Raw genomic sequence first — 18,994 nt, 5'->3', positions numbered from 1 at the left:
TGTTTATCAAGCTGATTAACTTAAAAGGCCCTATTTTGTTCATCAATTAGACAAAAATGTTCCCTGCAAGCTAGGGTAAAATCCGATAACGTAGAACAAAATATGCAAGCTTGAATATGAAATAATGTGTAATACGACAGAAACAAAAACCTTGGATTCTAAATCAAATATGCAAGCATTAAATAAATGTGTAATAAAAATCCGGAAAGTAGATAAAAATGTGCAGGCTTCACTTAGATAGACCAAAACACAACACGATGAAAATAAATGCTTCCAAGAAAGGAGTAAAGTGAACAATCTTATCTTTACCAAATGTGAGCTTGAATTAGAGTTGTATGCAATAAACCAGACCCTAACACCTTAAATAGAGAGATGTTACATAAAATGCCATATTAAAAATCTGAAACGTGCATCTGAATCAGTAGATTATGGTTTCAGAAACATGGTAAATGATGACAGATCACAGAGACAGATTGGATTTTAATTCAAATAGTGTTTTTTATTAACCAATAAGCATCCCTTGCGAGAAAGCTTACTTACAGAAGCTTGGAAAACCTGTCTTACACCTGAATACCTGTCTTATGCTCTCCGAAACTTCTTGTTAAACAATTTTGCATAGGTTGTTTGCAGTGATATAGTGGTTGCAGTGATATAATGGTTGTTTCTAACTTTTCATCGCCCCTTGCAATAATATTCAAATCTCTGAATCATGCAAAACCATGATATTTGTCATTCTACATTTTAATTACAGCATTTCAATTGAAGTAGCAACCCTACTGAGATTTGTTTTGGTAGATCTACTTTTCATTTTTTCTATGCTTCAATTGAAGAGTTCTTTGGAGATTGGTTTTTCCTCATTGCCATCGTTGATAGCAGGACACAATTTGTTCAAAAACTTGAGGCAAGTCACTTGTCATGTATTCTGTGAGGTTTATCTTTTGAAATCTTTTAGCGGGTGATTTTTTAAAAAGTCTTTTATAATTTATTTCATTCTAAAACAGTCATGTTGATATCTTTTAAATGAAGACAAGGTTCCGAGGATTGCTGTTCCAGTCTAGGAAATCAACTATCAGGCTCCTATCCCCTATGTTTGTTTCATTTTGCTATTTTCATTAACTCATTTAGGATTTTCTTTCTTTTCTTTCCCTTAATCTGCAATTAAAATCTCGGGGCATTCCATTCTTTTTGAGCAAATACAATCAAAACCAATTGTTTTTCTCACCTGGGCTGTCTCTGTATAATTAATGTATATTATTTGGCGTTCAACCCATTTTGTGTGTTTTTCTGTAAATTTCATTAAATATTCAAGGACCCACTAGTATTGAATATGCTTTGAGGACTGTATTGATTTTGTAAGAAATGTACACACCATGAGTTCATTTTTATATTATTTTCTGGATTAGGTTTCAAAAAAGTTGTGCCACACCCAAGATCAGATCCCTTGGGGTTTTTCCAACACCATTTTGTTTTATGAGCTTGCAAAAAAACCAAGGTTATGCACAATTGAGGTTTGTGGACAAATTTTAATTAATTTATTCCATGCCATTTATATTTAATTTGAGTCTAGTGTTTGTTTTGTTTTGGGTAGGCCTCAGAACTGAAGTTAAATTAAAGGACATAAGATGGAATCCATTAAAAATTTGAGAAAGTTATTTGAGGGGCTAGAGGCTGATGTATGCAGTGATTGAAAATGCAATCCTTTTGCACCCTATGATTCCAAAATGAATTGAGGAATCAGAGAGATAAGTCTTCTCAGAGGCTATGATTCCTAAATGAATTGAGGAGTCGGAGAGGTAAGTCTTCTGAGAGGCTTTAGGACAAAAATGTACTTCCACTAACTTCCAATTTAGGGATATTTGACCTAAAATTGGGTTGTGTATTTCTCATAGAAAATTTGACCTTCTTCACGTTCCTGTTTTGACTAGGTGGTTATGTAAATGATACTCTCAGGTTCTATTCATAGTTTTCTTTTGTACCAGTGTCCATTTCTAGCCATGTGAATATCGGTACTAGTTTATGTTCACCTTAACAGTAATGAAGACTGGCTAGACTCATGACTTGGTTTGATGTTAAACATTTCTTTGATCTTGTTTGAAACCCAAGAATTTACAAGCAACTGAATTGACAGGAAATTGAAATGGTTGCAGAGGCACAAGTAAAAGCAAGTTGCTTTATCATGTAGAACATTGTCAGGTATGTCAAGGGATGAATTCCTGCCTTTTCTTATATGACCAAATCAATTCCTTTTTTTTGCAAGTTTTCTCATTCAGTCTAATTGTAGGAACGGAGTGTTGAAGTTTCAAATAGATGGAAGCATATTTGGTTTTCAGAACAGCTTTATTGATGAAAACTGCTATTCCCTTCTCAGAATGTTGACTTTCTTGCAACACAGAGCACTTATCTAGAACCCATGTAGTACAGACATGAATGCTAAAGGTTTTTTTGTACCATGCTATGGCAAAACATATTGCTTTCCCAAGTACACTGAGTAAGTGATGTTAAGGTTTCTGTTTCTTTGTGAGATATATTTGTACCTTAGAATGTTTAAATTGATAATTGTTTTGTTATTATATGAACTTCTTCATATTGTTGATAATAGATATGATGTTGGTTACATGTAATTGGTTTATAATTCTTTGAATGTACTAATGATGATGGAACCGAATTCATTTTCCACATCCATATTTTGCTTGCTTGTCTTTATTGCACTGTGACAGCTTCTAAATATTTCAACATCTTTCCTCTTTTATTTTATGTTGATTTATCATCTATTGCTGGTTTTAAAATTAATGCAGATATTTGCATTCCTAAAATAACTGAGAATGATGATGATGAAAGGGTGAACAGGTTCTTACAGTACAAGAAGTGCCCAAAAAAGTGTCTCGATTGCTTATATTATATGAAAAGCGATGTTAGTCTCTATAGCAAGCAAGAAGCTGTAATAAATAAAACAAAAAAATCTCTCAACTTCAGTCAGATACAGATCATCGAGGTAATCCTGTAACAGATGCATACTGCATGGCTTCTAGTAGTGGTATTGGGAGACTGCCAATTGTAAGCTAGCAATGTAAGTCCTATGAAGATAATCTGCAACAAAAGTTCATTTTCAACAAGAACCTGACCAATTCTAGTTCTCTTCCTTCTCTACATGCAAGAAAATTTGTAAATTAAAACATAATTGACGATTAAAAAACATGGTGGGTGGTGTTATCAATAAACCAGTGTGAGCTTAATCACAAATGATATATATATATATATATATATATATATATATATATATATATATATATATATATATATATATATATATATATATATAGATAGATAGATAGATAATGTATGTATTGTTTTAGTTAGGTTGAGGCTAGGTGGATATTATAGTACAAAACATGCTCACAAGTTGTTATTTTTTGGAGCTGGACTAATGAAATCAACTTAATCTCCATAGATACACTACCCTGGGGTACGTGGAGGAGTCAAGACGAGGAGACAAGTTTCTGAGCAGGGGGGGTAGAGTAGCCTCAATTGGGGGATAATGATGGGGGACGGGAGAGGGGGTGTATATGCTATATACTATATACTGTATTCTAGTTATGAAAAAATGTATAACATGTTGGACTTACAAGTCTCATTGGCATGATGACTATAGATTGGTGACACTAACACTTAGCACACCAAGATATTGTCATTGATTGGCAATCGGTGAACAAAAGCATAAGATGATACGATTCCTAAATGATAGCCGGTAAACCCCTACACCAATCAGATCAAGAAATAGTCAATGACAAGGTAGTGCAGGCAAATAGGTAGAGGGAACAAGTCATATGCAACGCTAGTTTGGGGAATCACCATCGATGTGATAGAGTAGAGGAACACATATACTGCACTTCAATGTGATTGTTGTACAAGTTGGAGTGCTGTGAGGACGTAAGGACAAAAGCTACTTATAGGTCGAATGGGTGATTGGTAGGCCTATCAATTTAGACTCTACTAGTAAGTGTCATGGGTATCCTTTGACTTGCTCAGATATGTGATTCAAAATTTAAATGCATCTACTTTGAGCGAGGTTTCTTTTTCGGTTTTGGTGCTTAGATGTTGCAGAGTACATAATGTGTAAAATTCATTTTTGAAGTTGTTGAAATAGTAGTTGCTGCAAAAAAGAAGAGAATAAGTGAGTGAGAGAGTGAAGAAGAAGATAGTTGCGAAGCAGAGAGTCAAATTGTTGTAGACTGGTGATTGTAGACAGAGTCAAGCTGAAAGTGAGAAAGGTGATACATTACTATCATAGAGGAAGCCAAGACAAAGGTGAAGATCAAGGTATCTTCATGGTAATACTCAGGAGATCTACAAGGCGAGGTTTGCCATTTATTTAAATCAAACACTTTGATTGCTCTCTTACCATTGCAACCATTTTGTAAGCCTTTAATCGAGGATGCTTCAATAGCAAGCATATTGTAAATCCTCTAACCATGTACCTTTGAAAAGTCAGGAGTGTTGTAAATTCTCTAACAAGGTAGCTTCAAAAGGATTTTTGTAATCCTTATAGGTTACTACCATTATTAATACGATGTGTTCCTAGAAAGAATAGCTGTAGCCTCTAACTGGGCAACCTTTTATCTACAGTGAAAGGATAGTGGGTATATTACTCACCATGGTTTTCATCCTCTCATCGAGGGTTTCCTTGTATAAAAATCCACATGTCATTGATGTATGAATTTTTGTGTGAGTTTGTATGGTTCTATGTAATTGTCTTTATCATTGTGTTGTTATGAAAGCAATTGATATTTAAAGTATTTAGTGTTTAAGCTCAACAGACCAGTTGGAAAGTTTGTACCGATTCTCCCCCCCTCTATACCAGTTTGATACAACAATTGGTATCAAAGCGTAGACCTTAGCAACAATGAGCTTAACAACTTGAGGGAAGATCTAATGGAAGCCTTTAGACTTCAGAATTAGCTTGAAGATGCTCTCTCCACCATTGGAGATTTGAAAGACAAGTTAAGGGTTTCCTTAATGAAGAGGAAGAAATTGACAAAGAAACTCAGTGAGAGTCATGAACTCATTGAGCAACTGGAAGAACAAAGTGGATTAGATGAATTTGAAGAAGCCATTTTTGACCTTATGACTGACAATGATAAACTAAGCAAAACTATTATGCAAATGAAGAAAGAATAGGAGGAGATAGTGGTAAAAATAAGCAAACTGCAAGAAGAGAGAGACAACGCCATTCTAGCCAAAGGTGAAGATGAGGAAGCATTGAGAGTAGCCCTGAAGGCTAAGCAAACAACTGAGGAAGCAACAAGAAGTAGAGATGCACAAAGAGTGTAGGTAGAAGAGGAGTACAACCATCCAAACATAGAACAACTCACACAATTGACTGGACAAGTACTTAAGCTCATTGGGGAGTTGAAGAGTACAAATGAGAGAAATGAAAATTAAGAAAGTTTAGTGAGAGCTCAGAAAAGATAGACGAACAACTATGAGCTCAAAAAAGAAACAAGGCCACTATCGGTCTTGGATATGGAGGTGACAACAAGACTAAGGAAGGTGAGTCTTTTGGAGGAAAAAGCCCAAATTTCAAGAAGCAAGGAAAGACGTCACCCAAAGGTATGAAACCTACTTGCCATTGTTGTGGTAAAGCAGGACATACTTTTAAAGTATGCTGGCACAAACATGTTTCACCTAAATCCAAATTACTTTTAATGGATATTGTCACAATTGCCACCAATATGGCCACACCGTACAAGAATGCAAATCTTACTTCAATGAAAAATGGATTGATGGATACTGTTACTTTAGTAATAAGTATGGACACAAGGCTGAAGATTGTAGATCTAGGGCGAGATCAAATAAGTCATCCCCTAAGTCAACAAGTCGCACTAATAGGGATAGATATGCTCAACCTGTAGAAATGATGGACACCTTGTAGCATAATGCAAGTTAAGAACGAGTCAAAGAAACAACTCAGGACCTTGGAGAGGAACATTTATAACTCGTTATAATTACAACAAGATTGGACATCTTTCTAGAGAGTGTAGATCAAGAAGTAGGTCTAATAATTGACAAAAAAGGGAAGAGCAAAGTTGTGAACACAGAAGAAGTTAGACAAGACTTCTACAAGAAGTGGACAAAGAAAAGTGATAAGGCTGTGGAGGCCAAGCCTATTGAGGATGTGAACTAACCGATCAATGGTGAGGCTCCTAAGATAAACTAAGCCCTTATAGCTTAAGGGGTTATGTGCGAAACACAAAATCTTAAATCGGTCCCCTAGTCTAAATCGGTAAGCATGATGTTGTGATGTTACGAATGACAAAGTGACTAATAGACTAGCAAATGTGTTACACTTGTAGTGAGATAGGAGTGTGGAAAGATGGTGATCATTAGCTCATGGGTCATGAACATTAATTATGGGTTAAGTGGTAGGTAAGTGTTTTGTTTACCATTGCAATGTTAACGTTACCCTAACATTCTTATTTGCAAGATATAAATAGGCTATCAAAGAGCCATTTACCACTATGCAAATTCAAACTCTTAAGTTTTCTATTTGCAAAAATCTAGCTTTCTAATCGTAAATGTTCTGTGATTTGCACAATATTTTGAGTAGGCAAGACTCAAGAGTAGTTTGAGCAGTAAGAGGTAAGTGTTGTTGATCTAGCCTTAGCCTACCATTTACTTGTTAAAATTGAAGATGGTTGAAGAAATCAGCAAGGTCGAGCTAGTATACTTAAAGAAAGTTGTACATCCAATATATGAGATACTTCCGTTGAAGGTGGATGAAAGGGATGTTCCCACTAGGTGTCCTACTTACAAAGAATGTGAGCACGTATTTGAGGGTGAGAATTTAGGAACTTGGTGACAAGGGCATTCACAAACTATATGAAAAGTTCGGTGAAAATGGGGCTCTAAAGATGGAACACAGGCACTTGGAACAAACCACACTGCATCGTGCCATAAATATTTCCAACTATTTCCATGAAGATTTGTTAAGGTTCATGCCAAGAAAAGTACATGACAAGTTTATGTGGCTAGGCATACCTTATGAGATCACCAATGATGTGCTTAGAATAGTTATAGGGTTCAACGGCACCAGGGTAGATCTTATCACTGGAAAAATCTTAGTTCCAAAAGCAACAAAGCTAACTGGAGGCATGCTAATGGGTGTGCTTGCTTAGTCAATGACATTCCCAATGAGAGTACAATGTGCCAAGTGGTGCCGCATATGGAGCTTACTAGATCATTTACAACTACGCCACACTTGACCTAAGTGGGTGGCTACACAGACAATTGATGGAGAGCTTGCGTAAGATCAAAAAAAACTATAGGATACACATTTAAAAATTTGGAGCTATTCTTGTAAGTATATTCTTTTACTATAGAAGATAATTTCTTGGATATCCATCCTTCAAATGGCAAAAGGACATACCCATCACAACCCAGATCAGTAAAATGTAAATGAAATTGGGAGACCAAGGAAATGCCATCCTGTGGTCACATTTTAAGAAGTTCTAGCAAGAGATGTACAAAAGGGAGAGGGTTCCCTTTGGTCTTGTGGAAGAATACAAGAATGAGTTGTGCTTTTGGGCAAGCACAAATTATTGTATGGTGTAGGCTGTTGAACCACGTATCCCCTCTAATTAACAACATTTCAATATGAGTTGACAGAAGAATAAGCAAGACCATACATTGACAGGTTACTAGACATGCTAGTGGATCGAAAATTGGCTAAGCTTGGCACAAGTATGGTAATTAAGAGTACAATTCTCAAGCAACGTAAGGATGCAGAAGCAACCAAGAAAAATACAAGGAAGTCAGGTAAGAAAAAAGGCATGAAAGCAATCAAAGAAGAGGAGATTGAAGAAATGAACATAGATGAAGAGTAGGAGCTCATCGACGAAGACTCACGAAGCTCTCAACCAAAGGTGAATGTATAAGCTAAGCTTAATTTAGATCAAGAGTCTTCACCTGAGCCAGAAAGGATTGCAAAGGACACTAAAAGGAAGGAGGCAAGCTCAAGCCAACCAACAAAGCTCAAGACTTACAAGAGGAAGAGGAGCCAAAAAGAAAAAAGTAAAGGAGAAATTGCTTTCACCACTCTCAAAGATGTAGAATCATTCGAATTGGAAGTGGAGGTAAGAAAGACGATGAAGAGAGGTAAGAATTAATCCATTCCACTCTTAGTTAATGACATCATTAATGATATTGTACATAATAGAAGCTATAGTACATTGAAGAATAGGTTTTCAAAATTTATTGAGGAAGATAAGAACAAGGTCATTAGTGCAGTCGTACAATATGAGAATTTTAAACCCAGTTTGATATGCCAAACCTAACAAAACCATTCATTGATATAGTTTCTAGAGGGCATCTTATCGACATCTAGCCTAGCAAAAAAGATTGCAATTTTCTTTAACCTAGTCTTTTCTTTATCTAATGATTCAACCATTTGTACATTTGGTTTAATGACGAAGTTTGACAGTATAGGCTCCTTACTTGAACCTCCTCTCTTGTCGGCGTTGGGGATCGATGACTGGTTTGTGAGGAACATTGCCCCTTATAGGACGACTTGGATTCCCTCAAGGGCTTGCTTGAACAATTTGGTCGCTCCTCCCTTTCCTTGCCTTTGTCTTTCCTCCTTTCTAGATCTGTTTGCAATAAGCTTTAACAACAGGTGCAGACTTAGGTTGGGAGACTTAGTTAGGGCATTGGTCCCGAGGGCTTCTCCTTCTCCTTTGCTGCGAGTTTTTTTGCTTTTGTTTCTAGATTTTTCGACCCCTTAGTGCCTTCTTTACGGGGAGATTTTGAAGCCATTTATGGCTTTGGAGCAAGTACAATGTGCTAGGCTGGATCGTACGCCTTGTAAGATCCTTTGGTTGCCTTTGTGTATGGGTTGCAAAGTGCAACCAAAGAAATTTTTTGCTATCCGGTATTTAATAAACTTTGGATTAAACATTTAATAATATTAAGCAAGGGGAGATCACTTTTAATAACAGTAATTGGGGTGAAAATTTATTTCAAATTAAGACAAGACCCAAATTTACCTTTATTTTGCAAAAATGAAAATGGGTTTTATATTGAGATGAGATCAAATTTACCTCGATTTCGCAAAATGAAAATAGATTTCAAATTAAGATAAGACCCAAAATTTACGCCAATTTTGCAAAATGAAAATGGGTTTTAAATTGAGATGAGCTTGGATTTACCTCGGTTTTGCAAAATATGGATTGATTCTCAATATTAATTAATTAATTCATCCATTGTGGCATTAAATTTATCCAAATGGTATCAATTTTAACACATGGGCAATTGAAATTATTGGAAAACTAAATCATAAATGACAATAAATTAAACACTATCCAGTTAACTTGAAGTTGTAAAGGGCAATACATTGAATGAATTATTCCAAGGCCGTTATATTTTGCAAAAAAATAGAAATGTATTTCTACTAATGGGGAGCCAATTTAAATTGATTTGTTCAAGGAGTCTTTTTGTTTTTTTGGTCGGTAATAATATAAATTTTATTAATATCCAAGAAAAACAGTTACAATACAAAAAGGCCCGATTTCTTACTATTTAGGCTGATCAAATCACCCCAACACTATAACATACTTTCTTTCCCCTAGATAAGCACCTTTACATATCATGCCAAGAATTTCAACAACTATAATCTGAACCATCCTTTGAAATCGCTTAGTTTGACATCATCGATTTAAGCCTTTCTTCTTTCTGCAAAACATCACAAAAACCTATGCTTCCACCGATAAACACTTTCCCACCAATTCCTGCACATTCATTCCTTCTCCGCCTCTTGCCTGTCCTTCCTTTACCAAAACCATATTTCGGCACCTTCCATTTATCATTCGTTTAATATCAAAAACCAATGAAACATGATGTTCCCATCTAAAAATCTTAAACTATAAGGATTTCACAAATCCTTATCCAACCCAAAAGCTTTTTCAGACAAAAATTCCCAACAATTTCACCTCATAGGGGGAAAACCACCCTTACTATCATTTTGCGACGACGATGTCCTCCAAAGCGGCGACAACGAGGTGGTATTACCAAAGTAACAAGAGTCGGAATTGTATTAGAATCGGCAAGGCCAAATTGAATTGTGTATTGGCCATGAATTGGAATTGAATCGGCCACGAATCGGAAAATTAAAAATACCCTTGAAATTTAGTGAGTAACTTATTTCATAAACCCTTTATCGTTGATTCGATTCACTGATTCACAAAAAATCGTTTGGCTTGAATCAAATTGCCGAATCGCATGAATCGCGTGAATCGTCGTGATTCTTGGAACTGTGGGTATTACATCAAAATCCTTCACTCTTCTCCCCTGCCTTTCTTGGAAAGATAGAATCCCTTCCACCAGCTTATGCCATTCTTCCATAATTTTTTCTTTGTAGGCCTCTCTATCTACTCTATTACGCAAACTTCTCAATGTCCTCTCCTTCATCTTCATCTTCATAACATTCACTATAATCAAACGCATGCCCTGGCCATGCCCATTCTAGAAGTAAGTCCAAACCCACTATCAAGTCCCTAGGAAATAGAGATTCCATTACTCATTTTACCTCTTCTTCACTTAAATCCAGCTCCAGTCCCCGTGCCATTATCATTGCTGCAATGTCCACATTAATCTTTCGGTATTGGGCATAGAAGCAACAATCTAAGGTGCTGATCTTGCACTGGGCCGTAGAGTACCTTTTGTTGCCGCTTTGTTTTGAAAGTGAGGGTAACTTCCGTCTCTAAGCTTTCTCTCTTTCCCTCTATCAGTCTTTACAAAATTTGTTCGCATATTTTATGCTTAGCGATCACCTACATTCCTTAAAAGAATCCATTCCCACCTACCATCATCAAACCACCCACTCGGAATTTACATCAACACCCATTTGTCCTTACAAAAGCCCGCCGCTCTATTTTCAATGCATCACCTTTTTAAGATCATAAATCTTACTTGCGTTTCTTCCACTTCATCTAATCATTTACCGTCGTCGTCCTTTTTACATCATTTTAAAACACTCGTAACCTCTTCTCTTTTTTTTTTGAAACTTAAAAGTTTCCAAATTAATAAAAAGTCTTCTCTAAACGGTTACACAATTCAAACCTACTCTCACCCTCCTTGAAAATTTGCAGCCCATTTAGAGAGCATATCTGCTTCCCCATTCCCTTCCCCAAAAACATGACTTACTTTAAAATCTTTCAAATTCTCTAACTCCTTTTTTATTGCTATCACATAATTATTAAGATGCCAGGCTGAAATACTATTCTTCCTAATAGCCTCTATCACTAAGAGCAAATTACCCTCCAAATACACTTTATGTCCACCAACTTTCTTTGCACATTGAATTGCCAACATGGCTGCATGAAACTCTGCCTCATTATTTGTCCCTTCCGATAGGCGTATTCCACCATAAGCCACGTGTTCCCCATCCTGATTTCTAACAATGAAACTTGCTCCTGACTGCCCTGGATTCCCTTTTGCCACCCCATCAAAATTTTCCTTTACCCACCCATCTTTTGGTGCTTGCCACCACGTTTTCCTTCAATCTTCCAAGTTTATTTTATCCTTAACCATACATCCTATTTTTCTTATCTTAATCCCCAGCCACAGCTTCTGAATAGCTCTGTCATCTTTAGTAAAAACACAAAGCTTTAATCTTTTCCTAAAAATTGCTGCACTCATGACCTCCTCTATAGTGTGATCAATGCTCCGCATAAGCCTCTTTAAAGATTCAGTTTTCTCTTGAAAATTTCTTCTATTCCTCTCCTTCTATATCTCTCATGTTACTATCGATGGGCTAACAATCCACACACTAACCAACATATTCCTCATCCTCATCCTTGGCCAAGAAATAAAAAAATCCTTTAAAGTATGCATCCATGGCCCCTGCCACCCCAAATTGTTGTGCACCTTTCTCTAGCAAGAAGAAGCCATCTCACAGTTCAACAACAAGTGGTTCACTGATTCTTCCTCCTTGTTACACATCACACACCTTGAGTGTCCCTGAAAGTCCAACCTTTTCCTTCTTTCTCCAGCGAGTATTTAGCCTTGCATTGCCAACCATGCAAAGGACCCCACTTTCAGTAAAATATCTTTATGCTAGAACTAGTTTCCTCTCTTTGGGTCAATAAAGCATAGCCTAGCTCACTGAATACTCTCGTGACGTTGAAGCACACCACCTTACTCTATCCTTTTCTTTTGTTAAATAAACTTTCCTAGCAGAAAACTAGCCTTTCAAAGAAAGCTGTTGTTGACGAGTCAAACCCTTCACTCTCCAATCCTTCCATCTCCATTCCTTTCCCCATGTTTCTTGTGATTCTTGCATATAATCTCTAACCTTTGAGCCCCATTTTTCACACAAAACCCTCTTTAACTCTCCATCTTGATATTCCTTATTCAAAACCTTATACCCATTCCAAGAATCATCCTAAAAGCTAGCCTTTCTACCATCTCCAATCCTCCAAGATATATGATCCATAACAACATTTCTGCAGGAAACAATAAAATTCCATATTGCTGATCCATTTATTGGATTTTGAATTGTCAAGATCCTCTCATCATTGCTTGAATCCAAATATTTCGCCCATAAAATCTTAATCCATAACTGCTCCAAATTTTTGTAAATTTGCCACACTCATTTTGCACCTAAAGCCAGGTTCATAAGGTTCCAGTCCCTCAATCTCGCTTCCCCAACCTTCTCAGGTAGACAAATTTTGTCCCAACTTAGTAAAGGGATTTATCATTCTCCCCAGATCCATTCCCAAAAAACTTCCTCATTTGTTGCTCAATGATTTTTACCACCTTCTTTGGGATATTTAAACACATCATTGAAAAAATAGGGACTGCAGACACTACCGATCTTAACATCAGAATTCGCCCTGCTGAAGTTAACCACCTTCCTTTCCACCCTTCCATCTTCTTCATAGACTTTTTTACTAGGCCTTTCCAGACATCCACCTTATTTTTCCCTTGAAACAAAGGAATTCAAAGAAATATACTGGGCAGACTCCCCTGTTTAATGTTTAGGATCCTGCAAATTGCCCGTTGTTTATTAATGGGAGTATTGAAAAAGAATATTTCAGATTTTTTCCAATTTATCTTCTGCCTTGATAACATCCCATATACATCTTAAGTCTTCTTCATAACTCGAGCCTCCCTTTCTGTAGCTTCCCCAGCCAAAAAACTATCACCTACAAACTGTAGGTGTGACATCACATCAACCCCTTCAGCAACCATTACACCTTTCCATTTCCCATCTCTTCTTTTCTCCCCAATTAGCCTGTCCAACACCTCTGCCAGAATAATAAAGAGAAAAGGGGAAAAGGGATCTTTTTGTCTTAAACCTTTCCCTAATTCAAAAAAACCTTCGGGACTCCCATTAACTAAATTTGAGAAACACACTGATGATATGCACCCTTGCACCCATTTAATCCATCTTGACTCAAAACCAAATTTTTCTAAGACTTTCAGCAAAAACTCCCTATCAACTTCATCATAAGCCCTCTTGATATCCCAATTTCACCATCATATTACTCAGCTTCTTTAACTTAATGGTGTGAATCATTTCATGAGCAATAATTACACCTTCATAAATGAATGTTCTTGGAGAAAGCCACTCTACTCCATAGAGATCACTGAATTTAAAACACTTTTCAATCTGTTTGCAATAACGTTTGAAATAATCTTATATATTGTATTACACAATGCTATAGGTCTAAAATCCTCAAAATTTCTACAAGCATCCTTCTTTGGCACTAAGGCAATAAAAGTATTATTTATATCTTTCAATACAAACCCGCCTTTCCTTGATTCCTCCACCACCTCCCAAATGTCATTTTCTAGAGAATTCCAAAAGGTTCTAAAGAACCTAGTTGGAAACCCATCTGGGCCTGAACTTTTATCTCTACCCAGTGCTTTAATTGCTTGAAGCACTTCCTCTTTTGACCTCGCCTTGTTCTACCAAACCTTCTCTTTTAAAAAAGGAAACTTCTTCCCCATTAATCTGCCCCATATCCTTTAGTAGGACTCCCTCACTATTTTTGGAAAATATCTTATTATGAGCTCGTCTCATTTTTATAGAATTATGATTTTTTTTGTATTTCTATCCCCTTTGTTTGGCCAAGTTTCCCTAGATTTTTGGCACCAAAGCACCTCCTCTTTCCAAAATCGCATCATATTCTTTGCTCAACCATTTCTCCTCCCTAAAATCAGCTTCTAACATCCCCTGCTATATCATTCAACTTTTTTAAAGACTCTTCTAAGTCCAATTTGTTCTTAAAAATGTTTTCAAAAGACTCCCTATTCCATATTTTCATCTGCTTTTTTAGGAACTGCATCTTTTTAAAGAAAGCAAAGGCTTTATTTCCTTTGTAAAACGGAGCATTTTTCCACCATTGCTCCACCAACTCCTTAAAACGTTTTGCGTAGAGCCACATTGATTCAAATTTAAAGGGGCATCTGTCCGAAGAGGATTCCTCTTGAAGCCGAAGCGCAATTGGGAAGTGATCTAATCCATGGATAGGTAAGAGTTCAACATCCACCATCCCTAGGTCAGTCCTCTCCCATAAAAAATCTGTCCAATTATCCTGCAATATTAACAAACCTTGGTCTCCTATTTGTCCAAGTAAAGTCACCTTTTTAAAAAGGGATATCCATATGACCATTTCTAGTGGCAAACGAAGAACAATCCTCCTGATTAACAAATCTCCATCCTTTCTGCCCTCTTTTCTCTTTGGGATATAAAATTACATTGAAGTCTCCCCCTAGCACAACCAATTCATCTTGCAAAACCTCCAACACTTCTATCAAAGTTTGCCACAACACTTTCTTTCCCCTACTTTGTGTCGGTCCATATACATTTATCACATTAAATTCCACATCCAGTTGCTTTGATCTTACCTTTATCCATTGCCAATTTTCCCCTTGTTGCATTATTACCACTATCATTGATTCATCCTTCCACATCACCCCAAGACCCCCAAACGCTCCTACTGCCTCAACCCATTCACTCTTGCACCTACCAAACCTTCTTTTAAAACTTTCAATATCCTCCTCTTTGATCTTTGTTTCTTGAAAAAGTACAAAATCTGGTCTCACTTGATCAAGACCTTGCTTGATCAAGCAAAATTTGTTAGGGGCATTGCAGCCCCTGACATTCCACAAAAGGATCTTCATCTTCTCTTGGAAGAGGCAGATCCCCTTCTCGATTTTAGCTTACTTTGACCTTTTGTACTTCTTGCTATTTGGAGTAGAGCATTGATAGTCCTGCTTCCTCTCTTTTGGCATTCCCCCACCTTAATTTTATAGTTTTTTCTTTATGTCTAAGATAGAGGTCTTTTTTCCTTCATGACAATATTACCAGAAAGTCCCAAAAAATCCTCCTCAACTTCTAACAAACCTCCTTATCGCTTTCCTCCTCCTTAGACTCCTCCCTAGAGCTACTTTCCTCATTAAAGGATCCTTCCAAGTTCCTAATAGTTGATATCTCTATATCCTTTATTTTGTAATCATCCAAGCCTTGACCAAACTCCTCTTGTATCAGATTGGGGTCTAGTTCCTCCGAACAAGACCAAGCCCCCGCATCTGGTTTCTCCAATCTCTTCTTCAGACTTACCTCCTTCCCTTGCATAAGTGCTGTTTCTTTTTCCTTTTGAGGAGAACTTGTCATCATAGGAGCTTCTCCACCCTCACACTCAGAAACCCCTGTTTTCCCTCTCTGGGTATACTCATCTCTTTCTATCCTTTAATAAATTTGAGGACTTTCTATTCCATCCTTTCTCCCAAGCTGATCCTCATAAGCTCCAAAGTTCTCCAGACCCACACCCCTTCCTCTATCCCCCGTTCTTTCCCATCATTACAAACCCATTTCTCGTCTTTCACATTGTTCATCCTTGCACTTAGGACCAATTCACTTTCTTTATCAGCTGATACAACTAATTTTTCCTCCCCCTTTTTTCCCTGCTGAGAATAAGTGAATCCGACATCATAATTGCCCTATTTAATAACCTATTACCTTACTTTTCCTTCAAGCGTCCTTCCTTCGAACATTCCTCTGAATCATGGTCTTTTACTAAGACAAAACTCACAAATCATCAACTCCTCTATAGATAGAGCTTGTCTCCAAATTCCTTCATTAGAGCACAACTCTATCATCTCTGGTAGCAGGTGACAATCATTCCATATTATGCAAATACGGGGAAACATTTGAAAGGTAACCTTATCAACCATTTCCACTACTTTAACAAATGTTGCAAGCTTGTTTCCAATCATTTGATAGCATTCATCACTCCAATATTCCTGGGGAAGATTTCTCAATCCTATCCATATTGGGAAATTTTTTATAGCCTCCTTTCTTGGGTCAAAATTTGGGACCCATGGTTTCATATAGAAACCAATCTCATCCATAAAATAAGGCCCCCCGTTTAGTATCCAATCCCTATCATGGGCACTATCCCCTATGATCATACAAAACCCATTCTCTAAAGTTTTGAAATCCTTTACTTGACCGCATTTTTTATCACACCACATTTTAAGCTTACCAATAGATGGCCAAGAGCCTCCCCATTTTAAAAAGAAAGCATTGCTTTTTAAAAAACTTAGTGACTCCTTCCAGGAACTCAGCTCCACCAGTACTTTATCTACAGTGCACCTTTCCGCCTTTGGATCCTTTATCCTTTTCTTCTCCGAGTTTTCCACCAGCCGAGGTCTCCTCAGTCTTTGAGCAATAGAGCTGAAATCCACTTTGCCTCCTAGATTTTTTGAAATGAACCGTTGCACTAGATTAGGTGAACTTGGCCAATTTTTGATCCTCCCATTCCCATTCTGGACCCTATTCAAATCAATAGGCTTAAACACATTCCCCCCCTTCTAATCTCCCTCCATTGACCTTTTGGCCCCTCCATTTCTCCCAGCAAACGACCATCGTTTTTTCCACTAAGTCGTGTAGGTGAAGCCCTCATGCCTCTGGCAAACCCCATCGACCATCGCCCCTGAACTGACCTCCATTGCCTCTGGAAAACCTTAGACCCTTGCGCTCCATAATTGATACCACTTTTAATATGAAGTTTGTTCAAGGAGTCTTTTGATTTAATTAATTAGCATCAGTTTAAATAAGGAAAATAACAATTTTTTAAAATGATGTTAATTCTTTTTGGTTACAAATCTATTTGAAGATAAGAGATAAAATTAAAATTTGCATTAACCAATTAAATTTTGATATTGGAAATTAAAATAACAAGTTTCTGATGATTTTCTAAGTCTCACCAACTTTATATTTTTAAGATTGTCATTTAGTTTCACAATTATTTACAAGTGGTGGTTTGCCTTGCATTTAAAAAAATGATGAGGCAACAACCATATCCCCAATCAATGAAAACACGCTAAGTGTCCTAGCGGAAGATCTTTATTATTTTGTGTCTAGATTCATTGAATCTATCAAGGGAGAGAAGGATAAAGAATAATAATCTCAAAGATGGTTTGGTGTAAATACAAGAGGCACCATCTTATTGGTTCATTAAATGGTAGTTTTGTCTACAAGTTTTTCTACCTAACCTCTCTTCTCAATGACCAATAGAATATTGTAATTTTTTTATTGACCCATTTGTTGGTGTACCTTATCTAGTGGTTAGCCCTAATCTATTTTTGTATTACCCTATGAACGCATTGTAATCTTTCAATTGTCACACATGGTGATGCTTAATTATAATTGGTTGGACATTTAATATTTGTAACAATGTTTATGGAAATCCTAATTAGGACTCTTGTGGATTAATTTGGGCTATTCTTGTCCATTCATTGTAATTGAGCTCCCTATATAAAGGCTTGCTCACATCATTTGTAAAGAGAGTTATGTTGGAGAAATGTTGCCAAAGTACTACCAAAATTGTTCTTTGTTCATTGTTCATTTTCTTGGTGGATACATAGATGATCATTTGGAGTATTGCATGGTTCTTTGCATCTCTCGTTTAGATTAGCATTTCATTTCAGGTTGTTTAGAAGTAGTGTAGTTGGATGAGAGTAATTGTGGATGTTTACTTGACTCAAACAAACCCAAGCCAAATCGTAAGTGTGCCTTGTGTAGTAAGTCGATGATTGAAAGCACTTAACTTCATTTGATATTTCATCTTTAATTTGCATCCATTTTATGGGATTGAAGAGGAGATATTGATTTGAAAATTAGTTGTGTTCCTTAGAAGCTTGCATTTGATGGGTGGAGTCATTGATTAAGTTGGATCTAGTAGAGTCCAAGTCATCCATGATTCCTTGCATTTAGAGTTAGAAGTAGAAGTTTAAGTTGAAGTGAAAGTCGGAAAAGAAAATTGCATTTTCATTGTACATTATGTTGGTTATCAGTTTGTCCTCCTATTAGATTTTATAACCTGACTCTTTGATACCCAATGTTTTGGAGAGACAAAAGGATGTTTACCAACAAATGGGTTAGTGTATGTATTCTATCACCACCCTCTGAATTATTAGGTACAACTCCCTTATGATTTGCAAAGATATGCAATGAATATGTTTTTATGAGATCAGAAGTTTTGACATTATAAGCTCTTAACCTGAGAGCAGGAAAGGATAACCAAATTGTTTGTAGGCACAAACAATTTAGGTGAGATGGATTTGAATAACCTATCACACTCAATGGAATGACTGTAGTAGATTATCTTGATATTTCTAACCCTTAATTCTATTCTAAATGCAGATTAATCATCTAAATGTAGAAGAGGAATGAAGAAGATATGCATATTATAGCAAATGGAATTGCTTTCACTATCAAGCTTGAATGAAATGGGATCCAACCAATAACTAATAGATTCATACACATTTGTCTTTCATTTCCCAACGAAAATATCTAACATGTTATGAAACTAACAAGAGAAGAAACATAACCATATATGAAGAATGTAAATGGAACCACTATATTGCAAACATCAAAGTGATTTGGAATTGATTTGATTATTCACAGAGTCATACATGATTGTCTTTCAAC

The 18,994-nt window shown here is 36.6% G+C and overlaps 1 pseudogene across 1 annotated transcript in view; it reads left to right on the top strand.

Annotated features, from left to right (window-relative positions):
• The window catches only part of LOC149551624 (T-complex protein 1 subunit epsilon-like), a 69,771-nt pseudogene that overhangs the window by 600 nt on the left and 50,177 nt on the right, over positions 1–18,994 (top strand). The window lies entirely within an intron of this gene.

Source organism: Cupressus sempervirens, chromosome 6 (genome assembly GCF_028749045.1).
Source record: "Cupressus sempervirens isolate cs-2001-9-10 chromosome 6, ASM2874904v1, whole genome shotgun sequence".
Taxonomy (NCBI): Eukaryota; Viridiplantae; Streptophyta; class Pinopsida; order Cupressales; family Cupressaceae; genus Cupressus; species Cupressus sempervirens.
This window is presented reverse-complemented; position numbering and strand designations above follow the sequence as displayed.